This window comes from Fukomys damarensis, unplaced genomic scaffold (assembly GCF_012274545.1).
Source record: "Fukomys damarensis isolate Sample0158 unplaced genomic scaffold, DMR_v1.0_HiC HiC_scaffold_15, whole genome shotgun sequence".
Classification (NCBI taxonomy): Eukaryota; Metazoa; Chordata; class Mammalia; order Rodentia; family Bathyergidae; genus Fukomys; species Fukomys damarensis.
Genome location: NW_022900927.1, coordinates 49474290 through 49494436, shown reverse-complemented (window position 1 = coordinate 49494436; position 20147 = coordinate 49474290).

Here is a 20147-nt window from a genome sequence, read left to right as displayed (position 1 = left end):
GTGTGTGTGTGTGTGTGTGTGTGTGTGTGTGTGTGTGTGTGTGTATTGTACTGTTGATGGCTAGCATAGTTTGGTGCTTTGGAAGAAAAGGAAATTAAAAGTAAAGCACAAATTTAAAGAGCAGAAGCTTTAATTAGCAGCTTGGAACACAGGAGAGACCTCTAGCTTAGGTAGCTGGAGGGTCCACACTATGATACATGGGTTCAATGCCCCTCCTGGAAACTGAGGCCACTTTCCAGGACTAGCTGGTAGCCTGGGATCTGGTGGATCATTTTCTCAGCCCTGGTGTCATAGTTCTGGAATCTTTATGGCTGAGGGATGTTTTGGGTCCCAGGAAAGAATGTCTGTCTGCAATAGCCTCAGTCATGGTGTGCTTTTTCTTGGAAACCAGGTGATCACAGATTTAAGGTGATGGCTGGAAGCTTCAGGGTACAGCTGAATGTCTCCATAAACCTCTTACCTTGGTTTGCTCAATTTTGAAAATAGATGAGATCGTGTAAATTCAGGCCTATTCAAACCTTCCTGGCCAGCTCCTAGATAAGGTTCATAAACAACTAGCAAACATGATGGAGAGATGAAAAGAAATTAGCTACAAGATTTAGAGTGATAAAGAATACAAAAGGAAGATCAAGCTGTTTTGCTTTTTGTTACTTATTGGGAATCTTCAAGCCCAAATGAAGCAGCATAGTTCATAGCGAAAAATGTCTTCCTAATTCTCTCCCAGGAGAAAACACAAGTCATGCTTTTAATGAGTAGCAGGCAAGGTCCCAGGAGTCTATTCCCCATCCCTTTGGTGGTCCCCTGACTGTGTCATTACTGGGGATTAAACATAAATCCCCTCACGCTAAACTACAGCCTTAGCTCCTTTTTATTTTTTATTTTGAGACCGTCTCTCCAAGTCAGTAAATTTCCCATGTTGGGCTGGCACTTGTGATCACCAGCTCAGTCTCTCAGAGTACTAAGGATACAAGCATGTGGCACCACGTCTTTCTAAAAGGGACTTCTTTCATAGCACATGGCACACACTTCTGGGTCAAGGCAGAGGAGGTAAAAAGGAAGCATGCGCAGGTGCTCTTGTTTTGCTTTCACTTCTGAAGCACAAGATTAGGGGATAGCAAAAGTCTGGGGAAGTGGGCGTGATCCGTTAATTGCAAAGTGCCAGGACGCCCATGCAGAAGAGTTCCCAAAGACCTGCACGTGGAACGGATTGGAGTGCTGTCTTCGGTTCTTCTGAAAAAAAACTTGAAGCAGTTCTCCATAGGAGGGCCTAGAACTGACGTCATCAGCTTGAGGCGTGGGAGATACAAAAGTTCAGTCTCCATTGACGTGTCAGCTATTGTTTTCGCTCTCACACAACAGTCTGGTCTCATTTTGTAGAGCTTACTTTTTCCTACTTTTGCTTGGCCCAAACTCACTCCGCAGAGCCTGTTTCTTTTCCTACCTTTAATACAAAACCTTGCTCAATGTTGCACTCCAGCAATGCTTTGCTAAGGACAGAACGAACCTAGAAACCACCTCTGGAAGAAGACTCCGGCACACCAAAACGCAACAGGACTACCTCACTACTCTCTTGGATATTTCTGGTGTGTGCTGCCTTTGCGATTTGGTCTTCTACCTTCCTTCTGAGGAGTAAGCACAGCTTCAAGAACAGGTGAGGCATGTATAAAAGTTCTGGGGACATCTCGGGGGCTGTTTGGGTAACACTTCCTTTGAATGTGAGCTGTAAAAATTTATGTTAAATATAATTTTTTAACAATTAAGTAATTTGCATTTGTAAACACTAGGAAGCATTTTTGAAATTTTGGTACAGATATGGGTAAATGTGATCTTTCTCTCTCATCCCATGATATCGGAAAGAACCATTTCCATGTCTCTTCTTCTTTAGTTTATGCTGAGACCAAGGTTATACTGTATCTTCCTCCCTTTAGTATGTTAAGAAAGATGGGTTGGCAAAGAGTAGGGCCCAATAATTGCTGGTTCCATGAATTAATACAATTTTTTTCCCTTCTTAACTAAATTTATGTTGCCATTTACCATCATTATTTAATGTTATTTCTTCAATTGATTTTAGTTTAGAGAAGTATTTCTTTATGAAAATTGTAACATTTTTAAGTACACTATTTAACCTCATTTGAAATTACTTTTGTTGAAGGACTAAAGTGAAGTTATTATTTCTTGTTCACAACTGACAATGTGAAAAGATAAAGTTAGACTTCCCAAAACATTTTTATGACATTTCCTGTCACATCTAATCTTAGTAATACAAAGCTAAAAAATGACATAAAAGTGTAAGTGCTAAAACTGTAGCTTAATCTTTAATTACACGTTGTTATTTTCCCCCAGTTAATAGCACTTCTATTTATTTTGGAGGTATTATCTTTAAAATAAGCCTTTCCTAATTTCTGGTATTATTTGATTTCCATTTTACAAGTGTTGATCTTTTTGTGTGTATTTATTGTTCACTTATTTTTGTTCTATACATTTTCTGTTGTTATTGTTTCTTACATATGATTTTCTCTGAATGCTTTTTGAGATTTATAGATTGCAACTTTCTGTCCACTGACACAGCAATAGTATTGGTCTTTAATTTATAGAAAAAAATCATTGAAATCCTAAAAAGAATTCTTAAAAGAATTTTTAAAAGAACGGAGTATGGCTCTTTTGGGGGAATCTAATTCAATGAAAAGAATTATGGGTTGATATATCAGATGGCTTTGTTTTGAGGTGAGATCCTGAGTTTAAGAAATGGCTCTAGGTAATGTTACTGTGAAATTTATCATCTGAAGAGGTGCGCGGTTGAGAGTGAAAAATACTATCATTTTCAATCTGGGCAGTTTCTACCAAGGAAACAGAAATATTTGGTTACACTTGCTTTAGGGGATGACCTTGATCTTGCAAGCTTAGAGAGTCAGAGATCAATTTTAAAGGCAGTCATTTAAGATAAATCTTAACGGATGAGTGATATGAGCCATAAAGTTTGGAAGTTGAAAAAGTATAGAGAGGAGGCCGGGGATTTAGCTCAGGGGTTCGGTGGCCTGCCTCGCAAGTGCAAGGACCGGAGTTTGATTCCAGGTACCAAAAAAAAAAAAAGGAAAAAGTACAGAGAGGAAAAAAGAATCCAAGGAACTATCATTGCTTATTCTTGATACATAGCACAGTGTTCATTCTGTAATAAGTACTTAAAAGGTGCATAAAGTATGAATGAATATCACTGTATGATCAATTTATTTTGGGTATATAATCAAAAGAAATGAGAACAAGGACTCAGACTGATAATCATGTGCTTGTGCTCATAGTATCATGGTTAACCTGAAACAAGAAGTACAATAAAGCCCTTGTGTTAAGGACTGAAAATCTGATTCCCTTAAAATTCATATGTTGAAAGTGTCTATGAAGCTGTTTTCACAGATGGGACTTCAGAGGAGGTGAAAAGGGTGGAAAGGCGCTGGGGCTCTGGTCTATGAGACGTCAGAGAGCTTGAGTTCTTTCTCTTTCTGCGTAGGAATCCCAAAGGAAGAATTTTTAGAGACGAATAGAAGGTGGTTGTCCACAAGCCAGAGAGTCTTCATTAGTAACCACACTGAACAGAATCACGATCTTGGTCTTGTAGCCTTTAGAACTGTAAGAAAATAAATTTTTCATTTTTGAGCTACTCAATCTATATTTTGCTATGATAGCCAGAGCTCACTACTACAAATTGGATACTTCTGAAGTGGGAGGCCACTATAATGACTATCTAAAAATGTGAAAATGGATTTGCCCTAGGTAATAGGTTGGAAGAATTTTGAGGTGCAGGCTAATTATCATGAAGGAACCACTGATAGAAATATATGGCAATTTGGCAAGGGTTCACGAAGAGAAGGGAAAAGCTATGGAGAAAAGTTTCTTTCATTTTAAAAAATATATCTATGGGTATGAATAGAATTTTGACAAAAAAGACTTTAAAGAACAGTTTGTTAAAATCTAAGGTGGATATGAGAAATAGGTATTCAAATAGTGAAAAAAAGATTTCCATTTTATAAAGTAACAGAGATTGGATGATTTGTTATGGAAAGTAGAACTTACAGTGTGTTGAAATGGGTGTTTTAGCAAAGGAGAGTTTTTTGAAACAATGTGCTGAAGAAGTTACTTGGCTTTTTCCTCATAGCTTAGAGTAAAATGTGAGAAGAGAGTCAAATTGAGTTGTTATGCAAAAAGAAATCAGAATCTTATCTGGAAGATTTTAAGCCTATTCACATTACAAAAAATAGTAAGATTGTTCTGAATAAAACACTCAAGCAATATAGTTGAATAACTATTTGATATAAGATCACAAGTATGACTCATTTTTGTAATTACTCATCTCTGCAGAAGCTACAAATAGAGATGGCATTACACCAGCAGATAAACTACCAGTTTGAATTAAAGTATATGGGAAAAGCAGGACAGATGGAGGAAAGCTGTTGTATTTCTTGGTTCAATGGGCTGGGATAACACAGCTCTTTGCCTGTGAACATGCTCTATTTTCCATTCATAAAATGGAAGAGTTAGCCAGGAGATCATCAGACCTACAAATTTCACCACAGGTCCCAGGGGCAAGTCTGTTTTCTCCTCATTTTTCACAGAGCAGGTTTCCCTACATATTTGAAGTAGCCAGATAGTTGAAGTAGTTCAGCTTCTATGACCCAAAGGAGTAGAACCAGCTCAAAACTGAAGGTAATGCTGCTACTATAATGGGAATGGAGAATAGAATATCAGACAAAAGAGGATTATTCTTGAGCCTTAAGACTAATGGGTTTTGCCTCCATAAGTGTTTTATTTCCTTGGGATGTTTTTCTTTTGGGGTATTCAATGTCAGTCCTACTCATGTCCCACTTATTATCTTTGGGAATCACATAAATTACCTCATTTTACTAGTTCATGGCTAGAGAAAAATTTTAACACAGAATGACGTATACCTTAAATCTCACCTGTATCTAATTAATATGGATATGAAATTTTAGATTTCAGACTTTATTTTAATTTGTTTATATTTTTAATCCTGGGAAAGTTTTATTTCAATTCCATTTTTTAAAATACCTTGGCTTTTTAAAGATTGTTGGCTTACAGAACTTTTGTATACGAGCATTTCTCTTTGTTTTTATTTTCATTAGTACATGTTTGCCCTACATATTAATTACATACATTATGGGGAGTTGGTACATGTATGTAACACATCTTAATTGTTTTATGTCCCCTTCTCTTCTCCCTTGTCACCCCTTCCTCCATCTCTTGGTCCCCTTCCCATTTGCAAAAGATCTATCTCCCTGTTTCCTGTTATCTGCCTGTTATTTTGCTCCTTAATTTACTTATACCTTTAATTCACATGAAAGAGACATAATAATTACAATACTTCAGCATAAGCAAAAGAATATTAAAGCTGTGTATCTGATACATTTCATTTAAGATTAAGGTAAATGGAATGAATATATTTTGTATGAGAGAAGGACAAGAATTGGAGAGAGGACGATGGTAGAAGTCTATATGGACTTGTGACCTCATGCATTAGTCAGATTGACATTACCATAAGACAATATCTGAGGAAAGTAAAGGAGATAAGGGATTTTTTTCTTTTTTTTTTTTTTTAGCTTATAGCCCTGGAAGTTGCAGGCCACGATCAGGTTATTCCATTTTCTTTGTGTCTCTAGGAAGGATGCTAATAGCTTTGGAGGTGGTATGGTAGTATAAACTACTCACATCCAGAGACAGGAAAAAAAGAGACTAAGGTCCCATACTTCCTTTTTAAGCGCATGTTTTCAGTGGCCTAAGGACCTCCAGTGACCCCATCTCAAGTTTCTGTCACCTCTCAGTAATGCCACCTTGAACACCAACCTTTCAGTGTATGGACCTTTGGGAGACACTTATCCAATCCATAGCATCTCCATATTCAGATATTGAACCCATAACTACCATTATGACTATATTTGAGATAAAACCTTTTGTGATAAAATGAAGATTGAGTGTGATCCTGAAGTTACTGTTTGATCATATAGAATCGGCCCCTTTTAAAGAAAATCGGGGTGGGGGCTGTCACAGAAAAGTTTATGTGAGCATACAGTGAAAATGGTGGCTCCCAGCAGGCCAAGAAAGAAAATCTCACAATGATATCTGTCCTTCTTGGCTCTTGATATTAGATTTATACCTTCATAAACTGTAAGAAAATAAATTTGTGTTGTTTTACCCAAATAGTTTGTTATTTTTGTTATGACAACTTGAATAGACTAAGATGTCATTTAACACATAGACATCCGTAGAATAACATATTATTGCTTTTGCTGCAATTTTATTTGCATTGCAAGAAGGCAGAAGCTTTACCCAAATTCTATAAATGTTTATTATTTGGATTTCTTGCTCATTCTTAGCCCCTTGTGCCACTTTAATAATTCTGCCTAAAGTACAGTGATGTCCTTGTTTTGTGAATTTAGTAAAAAATGAGCTAAGGATACTCAGATCAGCTTCTCTGTTTTTTTTTGTTTTTTTTTATTTGGAAGCAGACTGCTTTGCAGGAGTTTTAGAATAGTTAGTTCTGCATTCCCTTTTGTTATCAGTCATATCTAGACAGGTGTCTGTGCTCCATGAAGTAGGAAGGCTTGACTAAGACTATTGATGTTTACGTAGGGCCTCTCTGGTTGTTTATGTGATTCAGTGAGCAGGACATTGACTTTTATATTGCCTTTTTGTCTCTGGCATAGACTTTTTCAATGCTTATGGTCAATCAAAGGTGATTAAACTGCCATTCAATACCTGAAATAAAAGAGCTGAATATATTGTTATTAAAGTCTGAGAGATGTTGACCAGGCATAACCCCAGGAAAGAGCACACTGTTGATTTTACAAGTATTTTGGGCAGCATAGCACTTGACAATCAGCAAATTTACAAAGACTGAAGAATTTGATGCCATTTTTTAGGATGGGTTACTCAGAGAAGACTGATCTATATTGGTTGTTAGAGAGATTGATTTGAAATGAGTCTGTTTCTGATTGGTTCACTTTTTTTTTCAGCTCTAATTGAGTTTATTGGTACATTTTAGGGATACAGTACAGTTACATTCATTGTTGGGATCTTGTACCTCTACATGACAAGACGTAGTTCTCATTTTTTCCCCGTACCCCTGCTCTCCCTTTACCCCCTCCTCCTCTTCCCATCTACAACCACTTTATTTCCATCTTTTCATTATATTACATTTTTTTCTTTTCCCTTTTTACCCTTCCCCTACCCATCCCACCTTCCCTACACCTTTAGCTCCTTTTTTCCCATCTCAATGTCATTAATCTTATTAGGATCTTCTGTATTATTGCAGATTATTCACATCAGAGAAACTATTCGGTATTTACACACATGTGCCTTATTTATTTCACTTAGGAGTATATCTTCAATATGTATCCATATTCCTATGAATGAATCTATTTTCTCATTCTTTATGGCTGAGTAGTATTCCATTTTATAGAAAAACCATATCTTCTTCATCCAGTTTCCAACTGATGGGCAAATAGGCTGTTTCCAAGTTTTAGCTATTACAAACTGTGCTGCTATAAACATGGGCATGCATACTTCTCTGTGATATGATTCTTTTAGTTCTTTTGCAAAGATACCCAGCAGAGGGATGGCTGGGTCAAATGGAACCTCCAGTCAAAGCTCTCTGAGGTATCTCCATATTGATTTCCACAGTGGTTGCACCAGTCTGCACTCCCACCAACAATGGAGAAGGGTTCCTTTCTCCCCACAACCCCGCCAAGATTTGTTATTGTGTGATTTCTTGATAGCAGCCACGCTTTGTGGGGTGAAGTGGAATCTCATTGTTGTTTTCATCTGCATCTCTACAATGATCAGTGATGTGAGACATATTTTCATATATTTACTTGCTGCTTTTACTTCTTTGTCTGATAAATGTTCATTTTAGATGCCCATTTTTGAATCGGGTATTTATATTTGTCGGGGGGCTGATTGCTTTGAGTTCTTTATATATGCATGATAATAGTCCTTTGTCTGAGGAACAGCTGGTAAATTTTTTTTCCACATTGTAGGTTGTCTCTTAGTTCTGCTGATGGTTTCTTTTGAAGTACAGAAGCTTTTTAATAAGATGAGATCCCAGTTGTTGATTCTATCTGCTACTTCCCGTGCTACTGAGGATTTGTTCATAAAGTCTTTTCCTATGCCAATGTCTTCTAGAGTTCTGCCTAACTTACCTTCCAGCAAGTTTAATGTTTCTGTTTTAATATTTATATCTTTAATCCATTTGGATTTTAATTTAGTGCAAGGTGAAAGATAAGGGTCTAGTTTTAATCAGTGGTAGGTTGAAATCCAGTTTTTCCAACAACATTTATTAAAGAGACTATCTTTCCTCCACAGAAGATGGTCAGCTCCTTTGTCAAAGATCAGATAGCTGAGTACATCTGGGTTTGTTTTTGTGTCTTCCACTCTGTTCCACTGATCCTCAGGCCTGTTTCCTTGCCAGTACCATGTTGTTTTTGTCAGAGTGGCTTTGTATTATAGTTTCAAATTGGGAATTGTTATACCCGGTGCCATGTGTCTGTTGCCTAAGATGGCTTTTGCCACTCTAGGTCTCTTATGGTTCCAAATGAATTTTTGGATTCTTTTTTCTAGTTCTGTGAAATAATACTGTTGGAATTTCAATTGGCATTGCATTGAATGTATATAGCAGTTTTGGTAGTATGGCCATTTTCACTATGTTGATTCTTCCTACCCAGGAGCAGGGGATATCTTTCCATTTTTTCATATCCTCTTCAATTTCTTTTTTCAGAGTGCTGTGGTTTTCAGTGTAGAGATCTTTTGCTTCTTTTGTTAGATTGATTCCTAGATTCTTCATTTTTTTTGAATGCTATTGTAAAAGGAATTTTTTCCCTTATTTTTCTCTCAGTGAGTCTGTTATTTGTGTATAAGAAAGCTATTGATTTTTACATGTTCACCTTGTATCCATATACTCTACTGAATCTGTCAATTAAGTCTAGAAGTCTTTTGGTGGAGTTTTTTGCATCTTCAATGTAGAGTATCACTTTTAAGAAGGTACTATCTAACTCTAAATTATGGTTAAACTTAGCTCACTTAAGTATATTTCCCTTGAAATATTGGAAGAGCATATAAGTGATGAGACCATTCCAATGGCTATTTGTGAACATGGGCACATTTGTGAAATTTTTTTTAATTAATCAGGTTATATTTTAATCTTCCCCATGTATTTATTTTTTCTTTTATGTTTTAATTTGTTCAAAACATAGTCCAGAAAAAATGATATTGTTCACTGGCATCCCACAGAACAATAAAAAACACCATTAATACCTTGAAAATTATTTCCAAGTAACAGAATGATAAAAGCCAATGAAAAGCTTGGTACTGCAATTGCTTACAAAAAGAAGAGAAAATTTTTGCAACATTAAGTATCTTTTGAAATCAAACTTTTACAGGGAAATTAATCACTTTTTTTCAGCTCTGTTTAATTTTTCAGTACTTTTCCTTAGATTCTTGATTATGCTTTTAAAAATTTTTTCTTTGTACTCCATCAGTCTGAACAGTTAATAGAGTCAATAGCTTTGTAAGGGTTTTGTAATGGTTTTCTGTCAATATTACTTTTATTTTGTTTGTGGCAAAATCATTTTACTCATGCGGAGAATATGAAGATGTTTATTAACAATAGCAAATAGCATAACAAAACCTTGCAATTTCCTCTGTTGACCAGAAGCTTCACTTTTTCTTTTGTTTCAATGCCTCAATTTTTTAAACTCAGGATTTTGTTTCTTTGCAGTTTTTTCTTTTACAAGCAAAATATCTTCTTTATTATAAGACATTTAAAAGTCTGAGTTCCAAGTGACTCCTCATTTCTATGTGTGTTCTCCTTTCTTACTCTTTCTCAATGTTTGTACTCTTAATGTTCAATGTAAGAACCACTGTTCCTTTTTTGTTTGTTTTGTTTTGTTTTAGCAGTTTCTCCCATCTGGAAATTTCTCCAATGCTTTCTCCAGATTAGCAATTTGCCTTGAATTTTCAGCCTCTCACATTTCAAAAATCAGCTCAAAAGTTGTGACTATCTTTGCATCTTTCTTCCATGTTCCCAGTTCATTACACTGTGTCTCCAACTGCTAAAGTTATGGCTCTGTGCCTTAGTTTCCTCACTGTGTCCATGGGGCTATATCATGCCCGCATCTCCTTTAGAGTGTTGCTTTAATGATTATTTAGATAAATACATCTATTTAGAACACACATAATCCAGAACAAGTGTTTGGCATGTTAATATTCATAGTTTAAAATACCCCCCACAGCAGGCTTTACATAATTTAGTACAATTTCTGTATTTTAGTGCTTGCTAAAAGTTACTATTTTCTCTGGATGTCAGAAAATATGTTATATTTTGTTCATCTGCACCACACACAACTATGGATATGTAGGTTCAGGATAAGTTTATGGGCAAAATGAATTTTAAAAATTTCTGAATTCTGTCTGTTTCTTGTCACTCTGAGGACTTACTTACGATGTGACTTATAAAGAAAAACTTTATTTGGGGTGATAATTTGGAGGTTCCAAATTATGCTGAGCAGGCCCATTTCTTTGGACATGCACAAGGCAGCACATCATGGCAGGAGAGTATGACAGAGAAGCACTTACATTGTGTCCAGAAAGCAACAAAGAGGGGAAGAAAAAGGCAGCATCGAGCACATTACATCCAACACATCCCCATTGACCTCAGGATCCCCCACAAGCCCAACCTCCTAATGGTATACAATGTCTCCCTACAGGACCATGCTGGAGACCAAACCTTTCATAGCATGGGCCTTTGGTGCCACGTTTCTTCAGCATAAGCCTTTGGAGGACATTTGGCATCCAAATTATAGCACCATTTTATTGTGATTCAAATAAATGGAATTTAATAAATATTTAAATATTCTGTTCATGAAAAGCCCACAGATCGTAAACCAAGGATTCAAAATGAACATTTACATATCAATATTTAGAAAATTTAGAATCACATAGGATTCTAAAACAGATATATAATCATTAAAATATTGTTAAAATATATAATCATTATAAATATAAATTTGTTTTTAGTAGAAAAACATGGATATATAATTTAAGAAAATCATGGAAAAATGGACATTTCACTAGGGAACTAGAATTTTCATAACTGTTGTGCTGGTAGGAGAGTTTGATGGGAACTAGGAAACAGAGACCTCTAGACCAAAACAAAAACGGAAGCTAGTGTTTAGCCATATTAAATTGTACACCATGTGACAAAAATCTCTCCCATAGTAACATGAAAGTATTCACAGACGACAAACTCCAAATAAAAACATAATCATAAATAGTAGCAACTATAACAGGTGGAGAGGTGCCATTTTGAATAGTGTAATATTAGAATTTCTAAGCCAACACTAACAAAGAGTAATCTCCCTGGGGTCATTTGAATCATCTGAAGGTCAGCATGCTTGCACTCTTAGTAGGAGCTGAGTAATAGCTTCTCCATCCTGCTAGCCAACAACAGAGCCCAGTTTCCCCTACACAGCTATCATCATTTCCCTTTTTCTCTTTGTCATTAAGCCAGAATTTTACTACCAAGAATTTCATCATATTTATAGAGTTATATCATTCTATATCAGCATGCTTTGTTTGTTCACTTATATTGTTTGGTTTTTGTTGTTGTTGTTGTTGTTGTTGTTTTGTTTTTTTGAGACAGGGTCTCACTATGTAGTTGAGACTGACCTGGAACTAGCTTTGTAGTCTAGGCTGGTCTCGAACTCACAGCAAGCCTCCCGAGTGCTGGGATTACAGGCGTGGGCCACCACGCCTGGCCTTGTTGACTTATATTTTTAATTCTTAGAGGGGATTGAGATTATGACCTGGTATAGTGAAATCAATGAAAATGAATTGCCAAAGTCTATTGCAGACTGTGAATTCCTTTGGTTTACCTCTCATGAGACTTTGAAAATATTAACAATTCCACACTTCGTTTAGCATAATATCACTATTACTTAAATATATGTACAATTATTTGCTTTAATTTTAGAAGAATAATTTTTTTTTTTTTTTGGTACTGGGGATTGAACTCTGGTCCTTGCGCTTGCAAAGGCACCAAAATGCTGAGCTAAATCCCTGGCCAAGAATAATAAATTTAAACTGAATTTTGAAATTAAAATGTTATTTTACATTTCCATGTGAACTTTAATATTTAAAAATTATTACAAATAAAAATGTAATTCTGGGACCTATATGGTTTCTCATTAACATTTTATCAACTGTAAGCAATGATAATATAAACTAATTTTCAAAGCTTACACATATTAGAGCTTAGTAGGAACAAATAGTAATAAAAAAAGAATAAAAATATATTTATTTTTAAAGCAAAAATTAATTTTTCCTTTGTTAATAGAAATTCCAAAGTAAAACTGCTGATATATAATATTTATACTTATAATTAATGATTGTAAGTACTATAATTATAAATATACAAACATATATAGTACCATTTTCTAAAATAATTTTAGATGAATAGTTATAACCTATTTTTGAGTTTTTTTTTTAACAGCTTTATCTCCACTGTCTGTTTCAATAGAATAAATATCTTATTTCCCTTTTATTAACTAGGGAATGTTTATATTAAAAAATGTTAAAATTTTTGTCCAATACAAGAATGTTAAATGGTGGTTCAATGTTAAGAAAACATGTGCCTCTTTAATTACAGATATTTCTATATTTCTTAATTTTTAATTACACAAATATTGTTTGAAAAATTGCCCTTCATTGTGCTTTTTTCTTACCAAGAGTAGAATCTACATATGTACTCATAGAAATGATTTTATCATAGTTAACATTATATCCCTTTCCATTATTCTGAAAATTGATTTTTGATGTGTGACTAAAATGGCATCAACATTGTGTTAGTTGAAATTTCTCTAATATTCTTAATTCTAAGAATCCGTTTTTTTAACTTGTGCATATTTTATTTATATCACTTATATATGCTATTAGTTTTTGATTAAAAGGCATAATCTAATCTTTACTTTTTCTTCCACATCTATTTTCTCTCAGTATGTCTCTTGGCCCTCTTTTGTGGTATCTTAGTAGAATTTGTACATGTGTAAAATCTGTATTGTGAAATAAATAACATGATCACCAAACTAGCTCTCCAAAATGTTCTGAGATAATTTAGAAAGCTATAATGTAAACTACAATTCCAAGAACACCAATATAGAATCAACCAGGCAAGGCAAGCAGCTAAACATAAGAGAAAATCAGGGAGCCAGCAACAGAAAGATAGTATGACAAGGATTCATTTTCAATTTTACACAATTGTTATGCTTTCTTGGTTACTTAAATTTAAATAAGTCTTGCTGAGCGTGGTGGCTCACACCTGTAATCCCAGCCCTCCAGAGGCTAAGGCAGGAGGATTGCCGTGAGTTTGAGACCAGCCCGGGCTACATAGTGAGATCCAGATAAGTCTCAACTACATATTGAGACCTTGTCAAAAAAAAATAATAATAATAAATATGTCTAACCCTTCTACACATTTTTTGTTTTATACATTTTAGCTGATATGCAAATTCTAAAGCAAAATTTCTTTGTAACATTGAAAAAATTGGATTATTTTTATCTCACCCTTTTCTCCAAGTTTTTGCAGGTAGTTTGTATCATATTGCAAAATCCACCTTATCATATATTCAACAATAATTTCCATGATTTTTCTTCATATTCTTAATATTAGTGAAAGTCACACATACATGCCTAATTCCAAAAATATGGTGTGTTAGTCATTTTTCCATTTCTGGGATAACCAGATATACCCAATTTTAAGGAAGCTAGAGAGTTTCTTTGGGCTCTTTTTAAAAAAGAGTTTTCAGTTCATGGTTGGATGGTTCAAAGGCAGAAACAAATATAAAAGAAAACTGCTCAACCTATGGCAGCTGGGAAACAGAGACAGAGGGAAGAGCTGGAGCTAGAGATGGGCTGTCCAGCAGCGTGCCCAGTGGTCCATCTCCTCTGACCAGGACCCACTTGCTAAGAGCACATCCAACTATTAATCCACTGATGAGTATAGCACTCCCATGATCCATTTGTCTCTGAAACACATGAGGCTTTTACAGCACATTTTTAATTCTAAATCATCACAGATAGCGAATAGCAAACTGTCATATGCCTGGAAGTTGGAGACACAAAATCTTTGGCAAAAGATACTAATATAAAGTTCATAGAATTGAAAGGGTCATGAAGCTGATAACAGTTTATTATGGACTGTCAAATAACTTGGCACATCCACTCACTTGGCTTACTTTTCACTGCCTCCAACTAACTCTAAATGAATATCACCTCTTTGTAGTCTAGCACAGTAGCCTGTAAATCAGATGTGACAGCACTCTTCTATTTATGCTCTGGAGTATCGTCACAGTGTGCTTTTCAGAATGGCTACATACCACTATGACTGTATAAGGATAGGACCTAAAACTCTTAAATGATTCACCAATATTTTAGGACTGAGAATAGTGGCCTGTAGTATGGGCTATTATTTAATTACCTTTAAATCGTCATGTTGTATAACTTACATATATTTCCCAGGTCATTATAACTGTTTTCTTAAAAACAGAACAAAAAAGTCATACATTTTTATAAAACAGCTTACATGTGCAGCTTATATTCTCAGGCATCTCCTTCCTGTTAGTTCCTCTCATCCTTCAAATTTCATGTCAAAAATGTTTTATCTCATATAAATGCGCTCCCAGGCTTGCTCAGATTCTATTGTACATGAGTAGTTTGTTATGTGTTTTTCCATTTATGTCATTGTATTAATATCTAACACACAATGGGGGTATATATGTAATGTTCTCTAAGATATAATAGATACTCAATAATCATTTGGTGACTGGGTGGGCCAAAAAGAAAATATTTTTAAAAGCTTATGATGCTCTATCTGATATGGAACATCAAAAATATTAAAAAGTAATAATCTAACAAATGACTTTTTCATTTTCATATTAAAATCTTGAATAGATATATCCTTTGTTTTAGTCTTAGCACTTAAATTGATTATTGCATATCATTGTCATACAATCCATATGATCAACACGCTTTTTAAATTACTTGGAGCGTTATTGCCGGTGGTATATGGGTATAATTTATTTGATAAAGTACTTTATTAACTGGTCGATTCGTTTTATATTTTTTGGTGCTTCTGAAAGATACTGGAATTGAAATTGCCATCTTTTCTGTGTAAAGTCTTAATTTCTCTTGACCACTATCACAGAATGCTTATAAATGGTTTTAGGGATGAAAGTAGCTGCCTCAATAGGATAGCAAATTACAAAATCAGAAAGAAGTTTAAGAGTCTTTATTTGTGTCATTATAAATCATTTTATGTATAATCGTTTTACTCCTATTTCCACCACTTCATTATTAAAGCAAGTTGAAATTTAGATGTTTTGATGTTAAGAAAACACTGCAGGAAAAAGAAGAAAAATGTTGTGTTAAAAAACATAACAAGTAATTTCTTCAAAAGGCCAGAACATGACAACACTATTCACTTGTTTCGTATCAAAACGAAGATTGTTTTTATATAAACCAAATTGTGTGAAAAATAAATATAGTGGCTACTGGTAAGATGATAGCTGTGTAATTTTTAAGTCTGGCATCAAAATCCGCTACCTATTTGAAAATTGTGTCATTTTTATAATGAGCTTACATCAGTACAAAGTGGCAGACTACTAGCTCCAGGGTGTGAAGATATTTGTCCACCTACTTTGCATCTATTTTGATCTTTAAAAACAAAGCAATGAGCTACGTCTGTGTTATCATTCCTTAGCTCCACTATTTCTGACACTTTTTCTCATGCACTTCTCTACAATAAAAGGATGACAGGAAAGAAAGCTTCTTTTCATCATCAAAAGTATCAGTACCACTACAAATACTATGGGAAAAAATGGACTTCTTAGCACAATGCTTTTATTTCGCACATATTTACATTTTCTTCTGCCTTGCTTGGAGATAACAGATGGTTGAGTAGTGATTTGTGAAGCTAATTAGGCTGCTGTGTTCTTAGCTAACCTTAGGTAGACACAGTCCTCCGAGGGCTGCTTACCACTGTGCCACTTTAAAATGCTAGCAGCCAACCATTAAACACCGTTAGTAATGAACTTTTTATAAACAATAAAGCCATGATTAACACTAGTATATTAAAAACTCTATGCTAGCATCACAGTTATTAAATATGCTGGCATTTCGTGCTTTCCATGGCCTGTATGACAACATCCTGCCTAAGGGTGTCACTGGAGCCAAGCTGATGCTGCCTGGCATCATGCCCTTGAAGCACCAGAACTATAAGCTGAATTAACTCCTTTTCTTTATAAAATTAGCCTGCCTTTGGGCATATTGTTATAGTAATAGAAAATGAGCTGATACACTGGTTCTAAACAGAAAATGGCCACTCCTAACTCATTCAAAAAACAACAACAAAAAACCTACCTTATCAAGTAGAGGTCCTGAGTTCTCTACCCAAGACTATGAAATAAAATCAAATAATTATCTGGACAGAAATAATAGTTCAGTCCTTATGGAATACACCAACATTGGAAAAGAACTTGCTTCTTGTAACAGTGTCCATAAGATTAAATAAATGTCCATATGCTAAACCCATGCCTCAAGCCTACAGAAGGAAATTAAGAGAGGCGATTTCCTAAGTACAATTAGATTCCTCAGATTGTATGCATACTCATACAATCAGAGATGATTTCCTTTGTAACATAGGAAAAAATTTTATGTGAAAGACTGTATGTAAATGTGTTCACCTTTTCTATCTTTCTGAATTCTGCCATAATAGAGCCAAAAGCTCTTCCAAATGCAGGTAATAACTCTTAGAGAAATTTTATTAAAAATGCAAGTACAAAATATAACTACATTTTTACCCAGTACATTGTTATATGAATCATTATACTTTGAACACACACTTTATATAAACATATTCTTTAATAGTAAAAAAAAAATCTTTACAGAAACGTAATTCATATATTTATACAGGATATATTTAAATACCATATAACTTGAATAATTACACTTTGAACATGGATCTTTAATAATTGTTTTCTCTTGCAAAACACATCTTTTCCATAAAAATGCATGTAATACTCTTAAAATTATACATGAGATCGGCTTTGTTTTGTTTGTTTATCAGGTAGGTGAAAAGAACTTATGGGAATGATTAAAATAAGAAATTCATTTCTGCAAAATGTTGTAATTGGGTTGTGTCTCATCCTATTAATTTCACTCTAATATCTGCCTGGAAATGCCTTAGAAGCTGGTTTTCTCAGTCCTGATAGGTATGCAACTAGTTGATGGTGATGTCTATTTGCGTGAAATAAAGATGTCACATGTGATGCTTTTTCAGATATTTTTAGTATGATGTAGGGTTCAGAAAATTTAATTCACTAGTTTATGACTGAGTTCATTTATAATGCCAATGGAGAAAATTGTCTTTTAAAAATCCACTTTCTTAGGGAGAAAAATAAAATACTTCCTACAATTTCAGGTTTAAAAATACCTCACATAAATCAGGTTGAACTTATTTAGTATCTTGACTGTGGTGGTGGCTACACATATCTACACAGGTGACAAAACTATAGAAACTAAGAGATAAATAGGGACACGGTGAGTGCAGCTAAGATTGATTGCTTCTGAATAAGACCAGGGTGCTGTACAGATGTCAGTATTGGTAATCACCTTAAGCTCTAGTGTTGTAAAATGTTACCATTGGGGGGAAATGGGGCAAACTATGGAAGGAATATTTCTGTATTGTAATTTAAAATTGCATGTTAATCTATAGTTCTCCTAATAATATTTTATTTTATTATTTTATTTATTTATTTATTGGTATCAGGGATCAAACTCAGGACCTTGCTCTTGCGAGGCAGGCAGAGGAACCACTGAGCTAAATCACTGGTGCCTAATAATTTCTATAAAAAATTCCATGCTGCTTTTATATAATCTTGTCCCCATTCAATGCAATTAAGAAAAAAGTTTGACATCACATGCATATTCATTTTGCATCATTTTGAAGTTCATCTCAAGGAAATTTATTAAACTAATTTACTTTGTTGGGAAACTCTAGGCAAATGAATTTCATAAAATATATTCAATGTCTGATTATCTAAAATAAGGCATGACTTTTGTCTATTGTATTTTGAAAAAGAATCAAAATGATCGTTTGCTGTTGGAAACCAAGGAATAAATTATGTGGCTAATTGGGCTTGATAAGCAAGAGCTCAACAATGAGCAAGTGGATTAAAAAATGAGACAAAGGGAAAAACATCTCAGTAAAGGAGTTACACAGATGGCACATAAATACGTGCAAAGATGCTCCCCTCATATATTAGTAGGAAATGCAAGTTAAAATGAGATATCACTACACACCTGTTAACATGGTCAAAATCTGAAACACTGGCACAAGTACTGGTGAGAATGTGCAGCAATAAGAATTTTCAGGGGCTGGAGTGTGTCTTAAAGTTAGAGCACTTTTGGGGCCATGGGTTTGATCTCCAGCCCTGAAAAAACCAACCAATCAACCAAACAAACAGAATAAAACAAACAAACAAAAAGCAAAACCTAAATTAAACAGCTCTGATTTATTACAAGTAAGAATAAAAAATGCTACAGCCATATTTTTTGGAATAGAATTTAGTAGCTTTTTATAATACCATATGATTCTGCATTATATCCTTCGTACTTACCAAAAAGATTTGACACATAAGTCTAAAATCCTGAACACAGATATTTAATATAGCTTTATTTATAATTGTCTGAACTTACAAGCTGTCAGTGTCCTTTAGCAGGTGAATGGGAAATAAACTAGTACATCTGAAAATGAAAACCACTAACAACAACATAAACAACACAATTATCAAGTCATGGATAGATATGGAGGGAATTTAAATGCATATTACTGGGTCAAAGAAAGTAAGATGAAAAATCTGTATCTTGTATGAATCCAAAATACAACATCTGGAAAAGACAAGACCTCTGTGCAGGCAATGAAAGATGAGTTATCGCCAGTGGTTGAAGGTGCAAAAAGAGAGGAATAGGCAGAGCACAGATAATTTTTAGGAAAATGAAAGTACTCTGTATGATACTATAATAATGGTTACATGACATAATAAATTTGCGCAAACTCATAGAATATACAATTTAAAAATGAAGCCTAATACAGGTTATGGATATTGCATGATTGCGATGTGTCAGTGTAGGTTTTTCAATAAGTTTCTCAATATAGATTTATCAGCAAATGGCTCATTCTGGCTGGGGAATTTGAGAAAGAGGATAATCTTGGATGGAGACATAGTTATCTGGTAAATCTTGGCCTCACCCTCTAATTTTACGATGATCTTCAAACTGCTCTCAAAATTAAAGTCTTAATAATTAAAATCAAGACATTGTATTTCACGTGTTGTAATCTTTTCATTGTATTCTTTAAGCTTGTTTATTTCTTGGCTTCCACACTTTATTTCCAGTCTAGTCTCCATGGAACAGCTAGACTAGCCCTTTTGTAAGAAAGGAAACTAGTCTCCTCCCAGTATCTGCCAAATTCCTCAATACTTCATGCTGTTAGAAGCCGATTTACCAGGAAGCATATGAAATTAAAGCTTAAATGTCTGTGACATATACAGACTACTCATAATGCCTTGTGCTCATTTTTGGGTTGCGATTTTCTATTCTTAAAGAGGGAACAATATGACTAAACTTCAGCCTCCTCAGAGTTTGTATTCAGTGCTGCCTGTCATTTTCTCAGATTACTTCTGTCTTTTTATTTCTCCCTTTTGCTAGTGGTACCAACCCAATTCCTTATTCTGTTTTTGCCGAGGTAACTTTAATAGCCAAATGATCATGCCTTCTGCAGACAAACAGGAAAAATCTCCCTTTCATTTCTACCCAGAATCCTGGAGTCTTATGTATACCACAACCACTTCCTGCTCTCCTTAAAAATCTGAAGAGACTTCCTGTCGAGAGGTAATGGCCTACACCTCTCTGTTTCTCCCTCAATCAAACTACTCCTTTCTCACCTGTGCTCAAATGTTCCTTCCGTTTCAGTTTTTAGCAAATATTCATGTATATTCAGGTTTGTCTTTTCTCAGGTGATACAGAAGTATTAT